The following is a 14798-nucleotide window of genomic DNA, read 5'->3' on the forward strand; positions in this document are numbered from 1 at the left end:
TGGGGCCTTTTAAACACACGTTTTCAAATTTCATGTATACTAAAATTTTATAGTTAAAATATTCATTATCAGAATGAAATTTAAGTAATCAGTCCTATTTCTAGCTTAACACTTAAGTTTTGAGCTATTTTCAGGTTTACAAGTGGGGACCTAAACCGTCTTCCTACCTTATATCTGGGGACATTTGTGTATAAATTATTAGATTTTGAATTAGTGTCAAAGCCTATATGGTTCCATCAATTATTTCAATTTCATTTTTCACACTCGATAAATTTACAAGTGGGGACCTTCACAGTCATTTCAACAGACAAGTGGGGCCTTTTAAACACACGTTTTCAAATTTCATGTATACTAAAATTTTATAGTTAAAATATTGATTATCAGAATGAAATTTAAGTAATCAGTCCTATTTCTAGCTTAACACTTAAGTTTTGAGCTATTTTCAGGTTTACAAGTGGGGACCTAAACCGTCTTCCTACCTTATATCTGGGGACATTTGTGTATAAATTATTAGATTTTGAATTATTGTCAAAGCCTATATGGTTCCATCAATTATTTCAATTTCATTTTTCACACTCGATAAATTTACAAGTGGGGACCTTCACAGTCATTTCAACAGACAAGTGGGGCCTTTTAAACACACGTTTTCAAATTTCATGTATACTAAAATTTTATAGTTAAAATATTCATTATCAGAATGAAATTTAAGTAATCAGTCCTATTTCTAGCTTAACACTTAAGTTTTGAGCTATTTTCAGGTTTACAAGTGGGGACCTAAACCGTCTTCCTACCTTATATCTGGGGACATTTGTGTATAAATTATTAGATTTTGAATAAGTGTCGAAGCCTATATTGTTTCATCAGGTATTTGAATTTCATTTTTTCACACTCGTTAAATTTACAAGTGTGGTCTTTTAAACACACATTTTCAAATTCCATGTATATTATAATTTTATAGTTAAAATATTCATTATCAGAATGAAATTTAAGTAATCAGTCCTATTTCTAGCTTAACACTTAAGTTTTGAGCTATTTTCAGGTTTACAAGTGGGGACCTAAACCGTCTTCCTACCTTATATCTGGGGACATTTGTGTATAAATTATTAGATTTTGAATTAGTGTCAAAGCCTATATGGTTCCATCAATTATTTCAATTTCATTTTTCACACTCGATAAATTTACAAGTGGGGACCTTCACAGTCACTTCAACAGACAAGTGGGGTCTTTTAAACACACGTTTTCAAATTTCATGTATATTATAATTTTAGAGTTAAAATATTCATTATCAGAATGAAATTTAAGTAATCAGTCCTATTTCTAGCTTAACACTTAAGTTTTGAGCTATTTTCAGGTTTACAAGTGGGGACCTAAACCGTCTTCCTACCTTATATCTGGGGACATTTGTGTATAAATTATTAGATTTTGAATTAGTGTCAAAGCCTATATGGTTCCATCAATTATTTCAATTTCATTTTTCACACTCGATAAATTTACAAGTGGGGACCTTCACAGTCATTTCAACAGACAAGTGGGGTCTTTTAAACACACGTTTTCAAATTTCATGTATATTATAATTTTAGAGTTAAAATATTCATTATCAGAATGAAATTCAAGTAATCAGTCCTATTTCTAGCTTAACACTTAAGTTTTGAGCTATTTTCAGGTTTACAAGTGGGGACCTAAACCGTCTTCCAACCTTATATCTGGGGACATTTGTGTATAAATTATTAGATTTTGAATTAGTGTCAAAGCCTATATGGTTCCATCAATTATTTCAATTTCATTTTTCACACTCGATAAATTTACAAGTGGGGACCTTCACAGTCATTTCAACAGACAAGTGGGGCCTTTTAAACACACGTTTTCAAATTTCATGTATACTAAAATTTTATAGTTAAAATATTCATTATCAGAATGAAATTTAAGTAATCAGTCCTATTTCTAGCTTAACACTTAAGTTTTGAGCTATTTTCAGGTTTACAAGTGGGGACCTAAACCGTCTTCCTACCTTATATCTGGGGACATTTGTGTATAAATTATTAGATTTTGAATTAGTGTCAAAGCCTATATGGTTCCATCAATTATTTCAATTTCATTTTTCACACTCGATAAATTTACAAGTGGGGACCTTCACAGTCATTTCAACAGACAAGTGGGGCCTTTTAAACACACATTTTCAAATTTCATGTATACTAAAATTTTATAGTTAAAATATTGATTATCAGAATGAAATTTAAGTAATCAGTCCTATTTCTAGCTTAACACTTAAGTTTTGAGCTATTTTCAGGTTTACAAGTGAGGACCTAAACCGTCTTCCTACCTTATATCTGGGGACATTTGTGTATAAATTATTAGATTTTGAATTAGTGTCAAAGCCTATATGGTTCCATCAATTATTTCAATTTCATTTTTCACACTCGATAAATTTACAAGTGGGGACCTTCACAGTCATTTCAACAGACAAGTGGGGTCTTTTAAACACACATTATCAAATTCCATGTATATTATAATTTTATAGTTAAAATATTCATTATCAGAATGAAATTTAAGTAATCAGTCCTATTTCTAGCTTAACACTTAAGTTGTGAGCTATTTTCAGGTTTACAAGTGGGGACCTAAACCGTCTTCCAACCTTATATCTGGGGACATTTGTGTATAAATTATTAGATTTTGAATTAGTGTCAAAGCCTATATGGTTCCATCAATTATTTCAATTTCATTTTTCACACTCGATAAATTTACAAGTGGGGACCTTCACAGTCATTTCAACAGACAAGTGGGGTCTTTTAAACACACATTATCAAATTCCATGTATATTATAATTTTATAGTTAAAATATTCATTATCAGAATGAAATTTAAGTAATCAGTCCTATTTCTAGCTTAACACTTAAGTTGTGAGCTATTTTCAGGTTTACAAGTGGGGACCTAAACCGTCTTCCAACCTTATATCTGGGGACATTTGTGTATAAATTATTAGATTTTGAATTAGTGTCAAAGCCTATATGGTTCCATCAATTATTTCAATTTCATTTTTCACACTCGATAAATTTACAAGTGGGGACCTTCACAGTCATTTCAACAGACAAGTGGGGCCTTTTAAACACACATTTTCAAATTTCATGTATACTAAAATTTTATAGTTAAAATATTGATTATCAGAATGAAATTTAAGTAATCAGTCCTATTTCTAGCTTAACACTTAAGTTTTGAGCTATTTTCAGGTTTACAAGTGAGGACCTAAACCGTCTTCCTACCTTATATCTGGGGACATTTGTGTATAAATTATTAGATTTTGAATTAGTGTCAAAGCCTATATGGTTCCATCAATTATTTCAATTTCATTTTTCACACTCGATAAATTTACAAGTGGGGACCTTCACAGTCATTTCAACAGACAAGTGGGGCCTTTTAAACACACGTTTTCAAATTTCATGTATACTAAAATTTTATAGTTAAAATATTCATTATCAGAATGAAATTTAAGTAATCAGTCCTATTTCTAGCTTAACACTTAAGTTTTGAGCTATTTTCAGGTTTACAAGTGGGGACCTAAACCGTCTTCCAACCTTATATCTGGGGACATTTGTGTATAAATTATTAGATTTTGAATTAGTGTCAAAGCCTATATGGTTCCATCAATTATTTCAATTTCATTTTTCACACTCGATAAATTTACAAGTGGGGACCTTCACAGTCATTTCAACAGACAAGTGGGGTCTTTTAAACACACATTATCAAATTCCATGTATATTATAATTTTATAGTTAAAATATTCATTATCAGAATGAAATTTAAGTAATCAGTCCTATTTCTAGCTTAACACTTAAGTTGTGAGCTATTTTCAGGTTTACAAGTGGGGACCTAAACCGTCTTCCAACCTTATATCTGGGGACATTTGTGTATAAATTATTAGATTTTGAATTAGTGTCAAAGCCTATATGGTTCCATCAATTATTTCAATTTCATTTTTCACACTCGATAAATTTACAAGTGGGGACCTTCACAGTCATTTCAACAGACAAGTGGGGCCTTTTAAACACACATTTTCAAATTTCATGTATACTAAAATTTTATAGTTAAAATATTGATTATCAGAATGAAATTTAAGTAATCAGTCCTATTTCTAGCTTAACACTTAAGTTTTGAGCTATTTTCAGGTTTACAAGTGAGGACCTAAACCGTCTTCCTACCTTATATCTGGGGACATTTGTGTATAAATTATTAGATTTTGAATTAGTGTCAAAGCCTATATGGTTCCATCAATTATTTCAATTTCATTTTTCACACTCGATAAATTTACAAGTGGGGACCTTCACAGTCATTTCAACAGACAAGTGGGGCCTTTTAAACACACGTTTTCAAATTTCATGTATACTAAAATTTTATAGTTAAAATATTCATTATCAGAATGAAATTTAAGTAATCAGTCCTATTTCTAGCTTAACACTTAAGTTTTGAGCTATTTTCAGGTTTACAAGTGGGGACCTAAACCGTCTTCCTACCTTATATCTGGGGACATTTGTGTATAAATTATTAGATTTTGAATTAGTGTCAAAGCCTATATGGTTCCATCAATTATTTCAATTTCATTTTTCACACTCGATAAATTTACAAGTGGGGACCTTCACAGTCATTTCAACAGACAAGTGGGGCCTTTTAAACACACATTTTCAAATTTCATGTATACTAAAATTTTATAGTTAAAATATTGATTATCAGAATGAAATTTAAGTAATCAGTCCTATTTCTAGCTTAACACTTAAGTTTTGAGCTATTTTCAGGTTTACAAGTGAGGACCTAAACCGTCTTCCTACCTTATATCTGGGGACATTTGTGTATAAATTATTAGATTTTGAATTAGTGTCAAAGCCTATATGGTTCCATCAATTATTTCAATTTCATTTTTCACACTCGATAAATTTACAAGTGGGGACCTTCACAGTCATTTCAACAGACAAGTGGGGTCTTTTAAACACACATTATCAAATTCCATGTATATTATAATTTTATAGTTAAAATATTCATTATCAGAATGAAATTTAAGTAATCAGTCCTATTTCTAGCTTAACACTTAAGTTGTGAGCTATTTTCAGGTTTACAAGTGGGGACCTAAACCGTCTTCCAACCTTATATCTGGGGACATTTGTGTATAAATTATTAGATTTTGAATTAGTGTCAAAGCCTATATGGTTCCATCAATTATTTCAATTTCATTTTTCACACTCGATAAATTTACAAGTGGGGACCTTCACAGTCATTTCAACAGACAAGTGGGGCCTTTTAAACACACATTTTCAAATTTCATGTATACTAAAATTTTATAGTTAAAATATTGATTATCAGAATGAAATTTAAGTAATCAGTCCTATTTCTAGCTTAACACTTAAGTTTTGAGCTATTTTCAGGTTTACAAGTGAGGACCTAAACCGTCTTCCTACCTTATATCTGGGGACATTTGTGTATAAATTATTAGATTTTGAATTAGTGTCAAAGCCTATATGGTTCCATCAATTATTTCAATTTCATTTTTCACACTCGATAAATTTACAAGTGGGGACCTTCACAGTCATTTCAACAGACAAGTGGGGTCTTTTAAACACACATTATCAAATTCCATGTATATTATAATTTTATAGTGAAAATATTCATTATCAGAATGAAATTTAAGTAATCAGTCCTATTTCTAGCTTAACACTTAAGTTGTGAGCTATTTTCAGGTTTACAAGTGGGGACCTAAACCGTCTTCCAACCTTATATCTGGGGACATTTGTGTATAAATTATTAGATTTTGAATTAGTGTCAAAGCCTATATGGTTCCATCAATTATTTCAATTTCATTTTTCACACTCGATAAATTTACAAGTGGGGACCTTCACAGTCATTTCAACAGACAAGTGGGGCCTTTTAAACACACATTTTCAAATTTCATGTATACTAAAATTTTATAGTTAAAATATTGATTATCAGAATGAAATTTAAGTAATCAGTCCTATTTCTAGCTTAACACTTAAGTTTTGAGCTATTTTCAGGTTTACAAGTGAGGACCTAAACCGTCTTCCTACCTTATATCTGGGGACATTTGTGTATAAATTATTAGATTTTGAATTAGTGTCAAAGCCTATATGGTTCCATCAATTATTTCAATTTCATTTTTCACACTCGATAAATTTACAAGTGGGGACCTTCACAGTCATTTCAACAGACAAGTGGGGTCTTTTAAACACACGTTTTCAAATTTCATGTATATTATAATTTTAGAGTTAAAATATTCATTATCAGAATGAAATTCAAGTAATCAGTCCTATTTCTAGCTTAACACTTAAGTTTTGAGCTATTTTCAGGTTTACAAGTGGGGACCTAAACCGTCTTCCAACCTTATATCTGGGGACATTTGTGTATAAATTATTAGATTTTGAATTAGTGTCAAAGCCTATATGGTTCCATCAATTATTTCAATTTCATTTTTCACACTCGATAAATTTACAAGTGGGGACCTTCACAGTCATTTCAACAGACAAGTGGGGCCTTTTAAACACACGTTTTCAAATTTCATGTATACTAAAATTTTATAGTTAAAATATTCATTATCAGAATGAAATTTAAGTTATCAGTCCTATTTCTAGCTTAACACTTAAGTTTTGAGCTATTTTCAGGTTTACAAGTGGGGACCTAAACCGTCTTCCTACCTTATATCTGGGGACATTTGTGTATAAATTATTAGATTTTGAATTAGTGTCAAAGCCTATATGGTTCCATCAATTATTTCAATTTCATTTTTCACACTCGATAAATTTACAAGTGGGGACCTTCACAGTCATTTCAACAGACAAGTGGGGCCTTTTAAACACACGTTTTCAAATTTCATGTATACTAAAATTTTATAGTTAAAATATTCATTATCAGAATGAAATTTAAGTAATCAGTCCTATTTCTAGCTTAACACTTAAGTTTTGAGCTATTTTCAGGTTTACAAGTGGGGACCTAAACCGTCTTCCTACCTTATATCTGGGGACATTTGTGTATAAATTATTAGATTTTGAATTAGTGTCAAAGCCTATATGGTTCCATCAATTATTTCAATTTCATTTTTCACACTCGATAAATTTACAAGTGGGGACCTTCACAGTCATTTCAACAGACAAGTGGGGCCTTTTAAACACACGTTTTCAAATTTCATGTATACTAAAATTTTATAGTTAAAATATTGATTATCAGAATGAAATTTAAGTAATCAGTCCTATTTCTAGCTTAACACTTAAGTTTTGAGCTATTTTCAGGTTTACAAGTGGGGACCTAAACCGTCTTCCTACCTTATATCTGGGGACATTTGTGTATAAATTATTAGATTTTGAATTATTGTCAAAGCCTATATGGTTCCATCAATTATTTCAATTTCATTTTTCACACTCGATAAATTTACAAGTGGGGACCTTCACAGTCATTTCAACAGACAAGTGGGGCCTTTTAAACACACGTTTTCAAATTTCATGTATACTAAAATTTTATAGTTAAAATATTCATTATCAGAATGAAATTTAAGTAATCAGTCCTATTTCTAGCTTAACACTTAAGTTTTGAGCTATTTTCAGGTTTACAAGTGGGGACCTAAACCGTCTTCCTACCTTATATCTGGGGACATTTGTGTATAAATTATTAGATTTTGAATAAGTGTCGAAGCCTATATTGTTTCATCAGGTATTTGAATTTCATTTTTTCACACTCGTTAAATTTACAAGTGTGGTCTTTTAAACACACATTTTCAAATTCCGTGTATATTATAATTTTATAGTTAAAATATTCATTATCAGAATGAAATTTAAGTAATCAGTCCTATTTCTAGCTTAACACTTAAGTTTTGAGCTATTTTCAGGTTTACAAGTGGGGACCTAAACCGTCTTCCTACCTTATATCTGGGGACATTTGTGTATAAATTATTAGATTTTGAATTAGTGTCAAAGCCTATATGGTTCCATCAATTATTTCAATTTCATTTTTCACACTCGATAAATTTACAAGTGGGGACCTTCACAGTCACTTCAACAGACAAGTGGGGTCTTTTAAACACACGTTTTCAAATTTCATGTATATTATAATTTTAGAGTTAAAATATTCATTATCAGAATGAAATTTAAGTAATCAGTCCTATTTCTAGCTTAACACTTAAGTTTTGAGCTATTTTCAGGTTTACAAGTGGGGACCTAAACCGTCTTCCTACCTTATATCTGGGGACATTTGTGTATAAATTATTAGATTTTGAATTAGTGTCAAAGCCTATATGGTTCCATCAATTATTTCAATTTCATTTTTCACACTCGATAAATTTACAAGTGGGGACCTTCACAGTCATTTCAACAGACAAGTGGGGTCTTTTAAACACACGTTTTCAAATTTCATGTATATTATAATTTTAGAGTTAAAATATTCATTATCAGAATGAAATTCAAGTAATCAGTCCTATTTCTAGCTTAACACTTAAGTTTTGAGCTATTTTCAGGTTTACAAGTGGGGACCTAAACCGTCTTCCAACCTTATATCTGGGGACATTTGTGTATAAATTATTAGATTTTGAATTAGTGTCAAAGCCTATATGGTTCCATCAATTATTTCAATTTCATTTTTCACACTCCATAAATTTACAAGTGGGGACCTTCACAGTCATTTCAACAGACAAGTGAGGTCTTTTAAACACACGTTTTCAAATTTCTTGTATATTATAATTTTAGAGTTAAAATATTCATTATCAGAATGAAATTTAGTAATCAGTCCTATTTCTAGCTTAACACTTAAGTTTTGAGCTATTTTCAGGTTTACAAGTGGGGACCTAAACCGTCTTCCAACCTTATATCTGGGGACATTTGTGTATAAATTATTAGATTTTGAATTAGTGTCAAAGCCTATATGGTTCCATCAATTATTTCAATTTCATTTTTCACACTCGATAAATTTACAAGTGGGGACCTTCACAGTCATTTCAACAGACAAGTGGGGCCTTTTAAACACACGTTTTCAAATTTCATGTATATTATAATTTTAGAGTTAAAATATTCATTATCAGAATGAAATTCAAGTAATCAGTCCTATTTCTAGCTTAACACTTAAGTTTTGAGCTATTTTCAGGTTTACAAGTGGGGACCTAAACCGTCTTCCAACCTTATATCTGGGGACATTTGTGTATAAATTATTAGATTTTGAATTAGTGTCAAAGCCTATATGGTTCCATCAATAATTTCAATTTCATTTTTCACACTCGATAAATTTACAAGTGGGGACCTTCACAGTCATTTCAACAGACAAGTGGGGCCTTTTAAACACACGTTTTCAAATTTCATGTATACTAAAATTTTATAGTTAAAATATTGATTATCAGAATGAAATTTAAGTAATCAGTCCTATTTCTAGCTTAACACTTAATTTTTGAGCTATTTTCAGGTTTACAAGTGGGGACCTAAACCGTCTTCCTACCTTATATCTGGGGACATTTGTGTATAAATTATTAGATTTTGAATTAGTGTCAAAGCCTATAGGTTCCATCAATTATTTCAATTTCATTTTTCACACTCGATAAATTTACAAGTGGGGACCTTCACAGTCATTTCAACAGACAAGTGGGGTCTTTTAAACACACGTTTTCAAATTTCATGTATATTATAATTTTAGAGTTAAAATATTCATTATCAGAATGAAATTCAAGTAATCAGTCCTATTTCTAGCTTAACACTTAAGTTTTGAGCTACTTTCAGGTTTACAAGTGGGGACCTAAACCGTCTTCCAACCTTAAATCTGGGGAAATTTGTGTATAAATTATTAGATTTTGAATTAGTGTCAAAGCCTATATGGTTCCATCAATTATTTCAATTTCATTTTTCACACTCGATAAATTTACAAGTGGGGACCTTCACAGTCATTTCAACAGACAAGTGGGGCCTTTTAAACACACGTTTTCAAATTTCATGTATACTAAAATTTTATAGTTAAAATATTGATTATCAGAATGAAATTTAAGTAATCAGTCCTATTTCTAGCTTAACACTTAAGTTTTGAGCTTTTTTCAGGTTTACAACCAAATTCCAAAGTTATTTCCCAACAAAATTCCAAAGTTATTTCCCAAGAGAATTCCAAAGTTATTTCCCAAGAGAATTCCAAAGTTATTTCCCAAGAGAATTCCAAAGATATTTCCAAAGCATTTTCCAAAGAAAAAGAAGCCAATATTCCCCAATTTCCCAAAGAACCTCTTAAGGATTTCTACAGAAATTTCCCAAGGAATTTTCTAAAGAGTTCTAAAGAAGATTTTTGTAAGGGAAAATGAAATTGAAATAATTGATGGAACCATATAGGGTTTGACACTAATTCAAAATCTAATAATTTATACACAAATGTCCCCAGATATAAGGTTGGAAGACGGTTTAGGTCCCCACTTGTAAACCTGAAAATAGCTCTAAACTTAAGTGTTAAGCTAGAAATAGGACTGATTACTTAAATTTCTTTCTGGTAATGAATATTTTAACTATAAAATTATAATATACATGGAATTTGAAAATGTGTGTTTAAAAGACCCCACTTGTAAATTTAACGAGTGTGAAATTATGAAATTCAAATACCTGATGAAACAATATTGGCTTCGACACTGATTCAAAATCTAATAATTTATACACAAATGTCCCCAGATATAAGGTTGGAAGACGGTTTAGGTCCCCACTTGTAAACCTGAAAATAGCTCACAACTTAAGTGTTAAGCTAGAAATAGGACTGATTACTTAAATTTCATTCTGATAATGAATATTTTAACTGTAAAATTGTAATATACATGGAATTTGATAATGTGTGTTTAAAAGACCCCACTTGTCTGTTGAAATGACTGTGAAGGTCCCCACTTGTAAATTTATCGAGTGTGAAGAATGAAATTGAAATAATTGATGGAACCATATAGGCTTTGACACTAATTCAAAATCTAATAATTTATACACAAATGTCCCCAGATATAAGGTTGGAAGACGGTTTAGGTCCCCACTTGTAAACCTGAAAATAGCTCAAAACTTAAGTGTTAAGCTAGAAAAATGACTGATTACTTAAATTTCATTCTGATAATGAATATTTTAACTATAAAATTTTAGTATACATGAAATTTGAAAACGTGTGTTTAAAAGGCCCCACTTGTCTGTTGAAATGACTGTGAAGGTCCCCACTTGTAAATTTATCGAGTGTGAAAAATGAAATTGAAATAATTGAAAGAACCATATAGGCTTTGACACTAATTCAAAATCTAATAATTTATTTACAAATGTCCCCAGATATAAGGTTGGAAGACGGTTTAGGTCCCCACTTGTAAACCTGAAAATAGCTCAAAACTTAAGTGTTAAGCTTGAAATAGGACTGATTACTTGAATTTCATTCTGATAATGAATATTTTAACTCTAAAATTATAATATACATGAAATTTGAAAACGTGTGTTTAAAAGACCCCACTTGTCTGTTGAAATGACTGTGAAGGTCCCCACTTGTAAATTTATCGAGTGTGAAAAATGAAATTGAAATAATTGATGGAACCATTTAGGCTTTGACACTAATTCAAAATCTAATAATTTATACACAAATGTCCCCAGATATAAGGTTGGAAGACGGTTTATGTCCCCACTTGTAAACCTGAAAATAGCTCAAAACTTAAGTGTTAAGCTAGAAATAGGACTGATTACTTAAATTTCATTCTGATAATGAATATTTTAACTATAAAATTATAATATACATGGAATTTGAAAATGTGTGTTTAAAAGACCCCACTTGTAAATTTAATGAGTGTGAAAAAATGAAATTCAAATACCTGATGAAACAATATAGGCTTCGACACTTATTCAAAATCTAATAATTTATACACAAATGTCCCCAGATATAAGGTTGGAAGACGGTTTAGGTCCCTACTTGTAAACCTGAAAATAGCTCAAAACTTAAGTGTTAAGCTAGAAATAGGACTGATTACTTAAATTTCATTCTGATAATGAATATTTTAACTATAAAATTATAATATACATGGAATTTGATAATGTGTGTTTAAAAGACCCCACTTGTAAATTTAACGAGTGTAAAATAATGAAATTCAAATACCTGATGAAACAATATAGGCTTCGACACTGATTCAAAATCTAATAATTTATACACAAATGTCCCCAGATATAAGGTTGAAAGACGGTTTAGATCCCTACTTGTAAACCTGAAAATAGCTCAAAACTTAAGTGTTAAGCTAGAAATAGGACTGATTACTTAAATTTCATTCTGATAATCAATATTTTAACTATAAAATTTTAGTATACATGAAATTTGAAAATGTGTGTTTAAAAGACCCCACTTGTCTGTTGAAATGACTGTGAAGGTCCCCACTTGTAAATTTATCGAGTGTGAAAAATGAAATTGAAATAATTGATGGAACCATATAGGCTTTGACACTAATTCAAAATCTAATAATTTATACACAAATGTCCCCAGATATAAGGTTGGAAGACGGTTTAGGTCCCCACTTGTAAACCTGAAAATAGCTCAAAACTTAAGTGTTAAGCTAGAAATAGGACTGATTACTTAAATTTCATTCTGATAATGAATATTTTAACTATAAAATTATAATATACATGAAATTTGAAAACGTGTGTTTAAAAGACCCCACTTGTCTGTTGAAATGACTGTGAAGGTCCCCACTTGTAAATTTATCGAGTGTGAAAAATGAAATTGAAATAATTGAAAGAACCATATAGGCTTTGACACTAATTCAAAATATAATAATTTATTTACAAATGTCCCCAGATATAAGGTTGGAAGACGGTTTAGGTCCCCACTTGTAAACCTGAAAATAGCTCAAAACTTAAGTGTTAAGCTTGAAATAGGACTGATTACTTGAATTTCATTCTGATAATGAATATTTTAACTCTAAAATTATAATATACATGAAATTTGAAAACGTGTGTTTAAAAGACCCCACTTGTCTGTTGAAATGACTGTGAAGGTCCCCACTTGTAAATTTATCGAGTGTGAAAAATGAAATTGAAATAATTGATGGAACCATTTAGGCTTTGACACTAATTCAAAATCTAATAATTTATACACAAATGTCCCCAGATATAAGGTTGGAAGACGGTTTATGTCCCCACTTGTAAACCTGAAAATAGCTCAAAACTTAAGTGTTAAGCTAGAAATAGGACTGATTACTTAAATTTCATTCTGATAATGAATATTTTAACTATAAAATTATAATATACATGGAATTTGAAAATGTGTGTTTAAAAGACCCCACTTGTAAATTTAATGAGTGTGAAAAAATGAAATTCAAATACCTGATGAAACAATATAGGCTTCGACACTTATTCAAAATCTAATAATTTATACACAAATGTCCCCAGATATAAGGTTGGAAGACGGTTTAGGTCCCTACTTGTAAACCTGAAAATAGCTCAAAACTTAAGTGTTAAGCTAGAAATAGGACTGATTACTTAAATTTCATTCTGATAATCAATATTTTAACTATAAAATTTTAGTATACATGAAATTTGAAAATGTGTGTTTAAAAGACCCCACTTGTCTGTTGAAATGACTGTGAAGGTCCCCACTTGTAAATTTATCGAGTGTGAAAAATGAAATTGAAATAATTGATGGAACCATATAGGCTTTGACACTAATTCAAAATCTAATAATTTATACACAAATGTCCCCAGATATAAGGTTGGAAGACGGTTTAGGTCCCCACTTGTAAACCTGAAAATAGCTCAAAACTTAAGTGTTAAGCTAGAAATAGGACTGATTACTTAAATTTCATTCTGATAATGAATATTTTAACTATAAAATTATAATATACATGAAATTTGAAAACGTGTGTTTAAAAGACCCCACTTGTCTGTTGAAATGACTGTGAAGGTCCCCACTTGTAAATTTATCGAGTGTGAAAAATGAAATTGAAATAATTGATGGAACCATATAGGGTTTGACACTAATTCAAAATCTAATAATTTATACACAAATGTCCCCAGATATAAGGTTGGAAGACGGTTTAGGTCCCCACTTGTAAACCTGAAAATAGCTCAAAACTTAAGTGTTAAGCTAGAAATAGGACTGATTACTTAAATTTCATTCTGATAATGAATATTTTAACTATAAAATTATAGTATACATGAAATTTGAAAACGTGTGTTTAAAGGTCCCCACTTGTAAATTTATCGAGTGTGAAAAATGAAATTGAAAAAATTGATGGAACCATATAGGCTTTGACACTAATTCAAAATCTAATAATTTATACACAAATGTCCCCAGATATAAGGTTGAAAGACGGTTTAGGTCCCTACTTGTAAACCTGAAAATAGCTCAAAACTTAAGTGTTAAGCTAGAAATAGGACTGATTACTTAAATTTCATTCTGATAATGAATATTTTAACTATAAAATTATAATATACATGAAATTTGAAAACGTGTGTTTAAAAGACCCCACTTGTCTGTTGAAATGACTGTGAAGGTCCCCACTTGTAAATTTATCGAATGTGAAAAATGAAATTGAAATAATTGATGGAACCATATAGGCTTTGACACTAATTCAAAATCTAATAATTTATATACAAATGTCCCCAGATATAAGGTTGGAAGACGGTTTAGGTCCTCACTTGTAAACCTGAAAATAGCTCAAAACTTAAGTGTTAAGCTAGAAATAGGACTGATTACTTAAATTTCATTCTGATAATGAATATTTTAACTATAAAATTATAATATACATGAAATTTGAAAACGTGTGTTTAAAGGTCCCCACTTGTAAATTTATCGAGTGTGAAAAAT

Source organism: Phalangium opilio, unplaced genomic scaffold (assembly GCF_054372755.1).
Source record: "Phalangium opilio isolate 3A_F unplaced genomic scaffold, DU_Popi_V2 ptg000060l_1, whole genome shotgun sequence".
NCBI classification, from domain to species: domain Eukaryota; kingdom Metazoa; phylum Arthropoda; class Arachnida; order Opiliones; family Phalangiidae; genus Phalangium; species Phalangium opilio.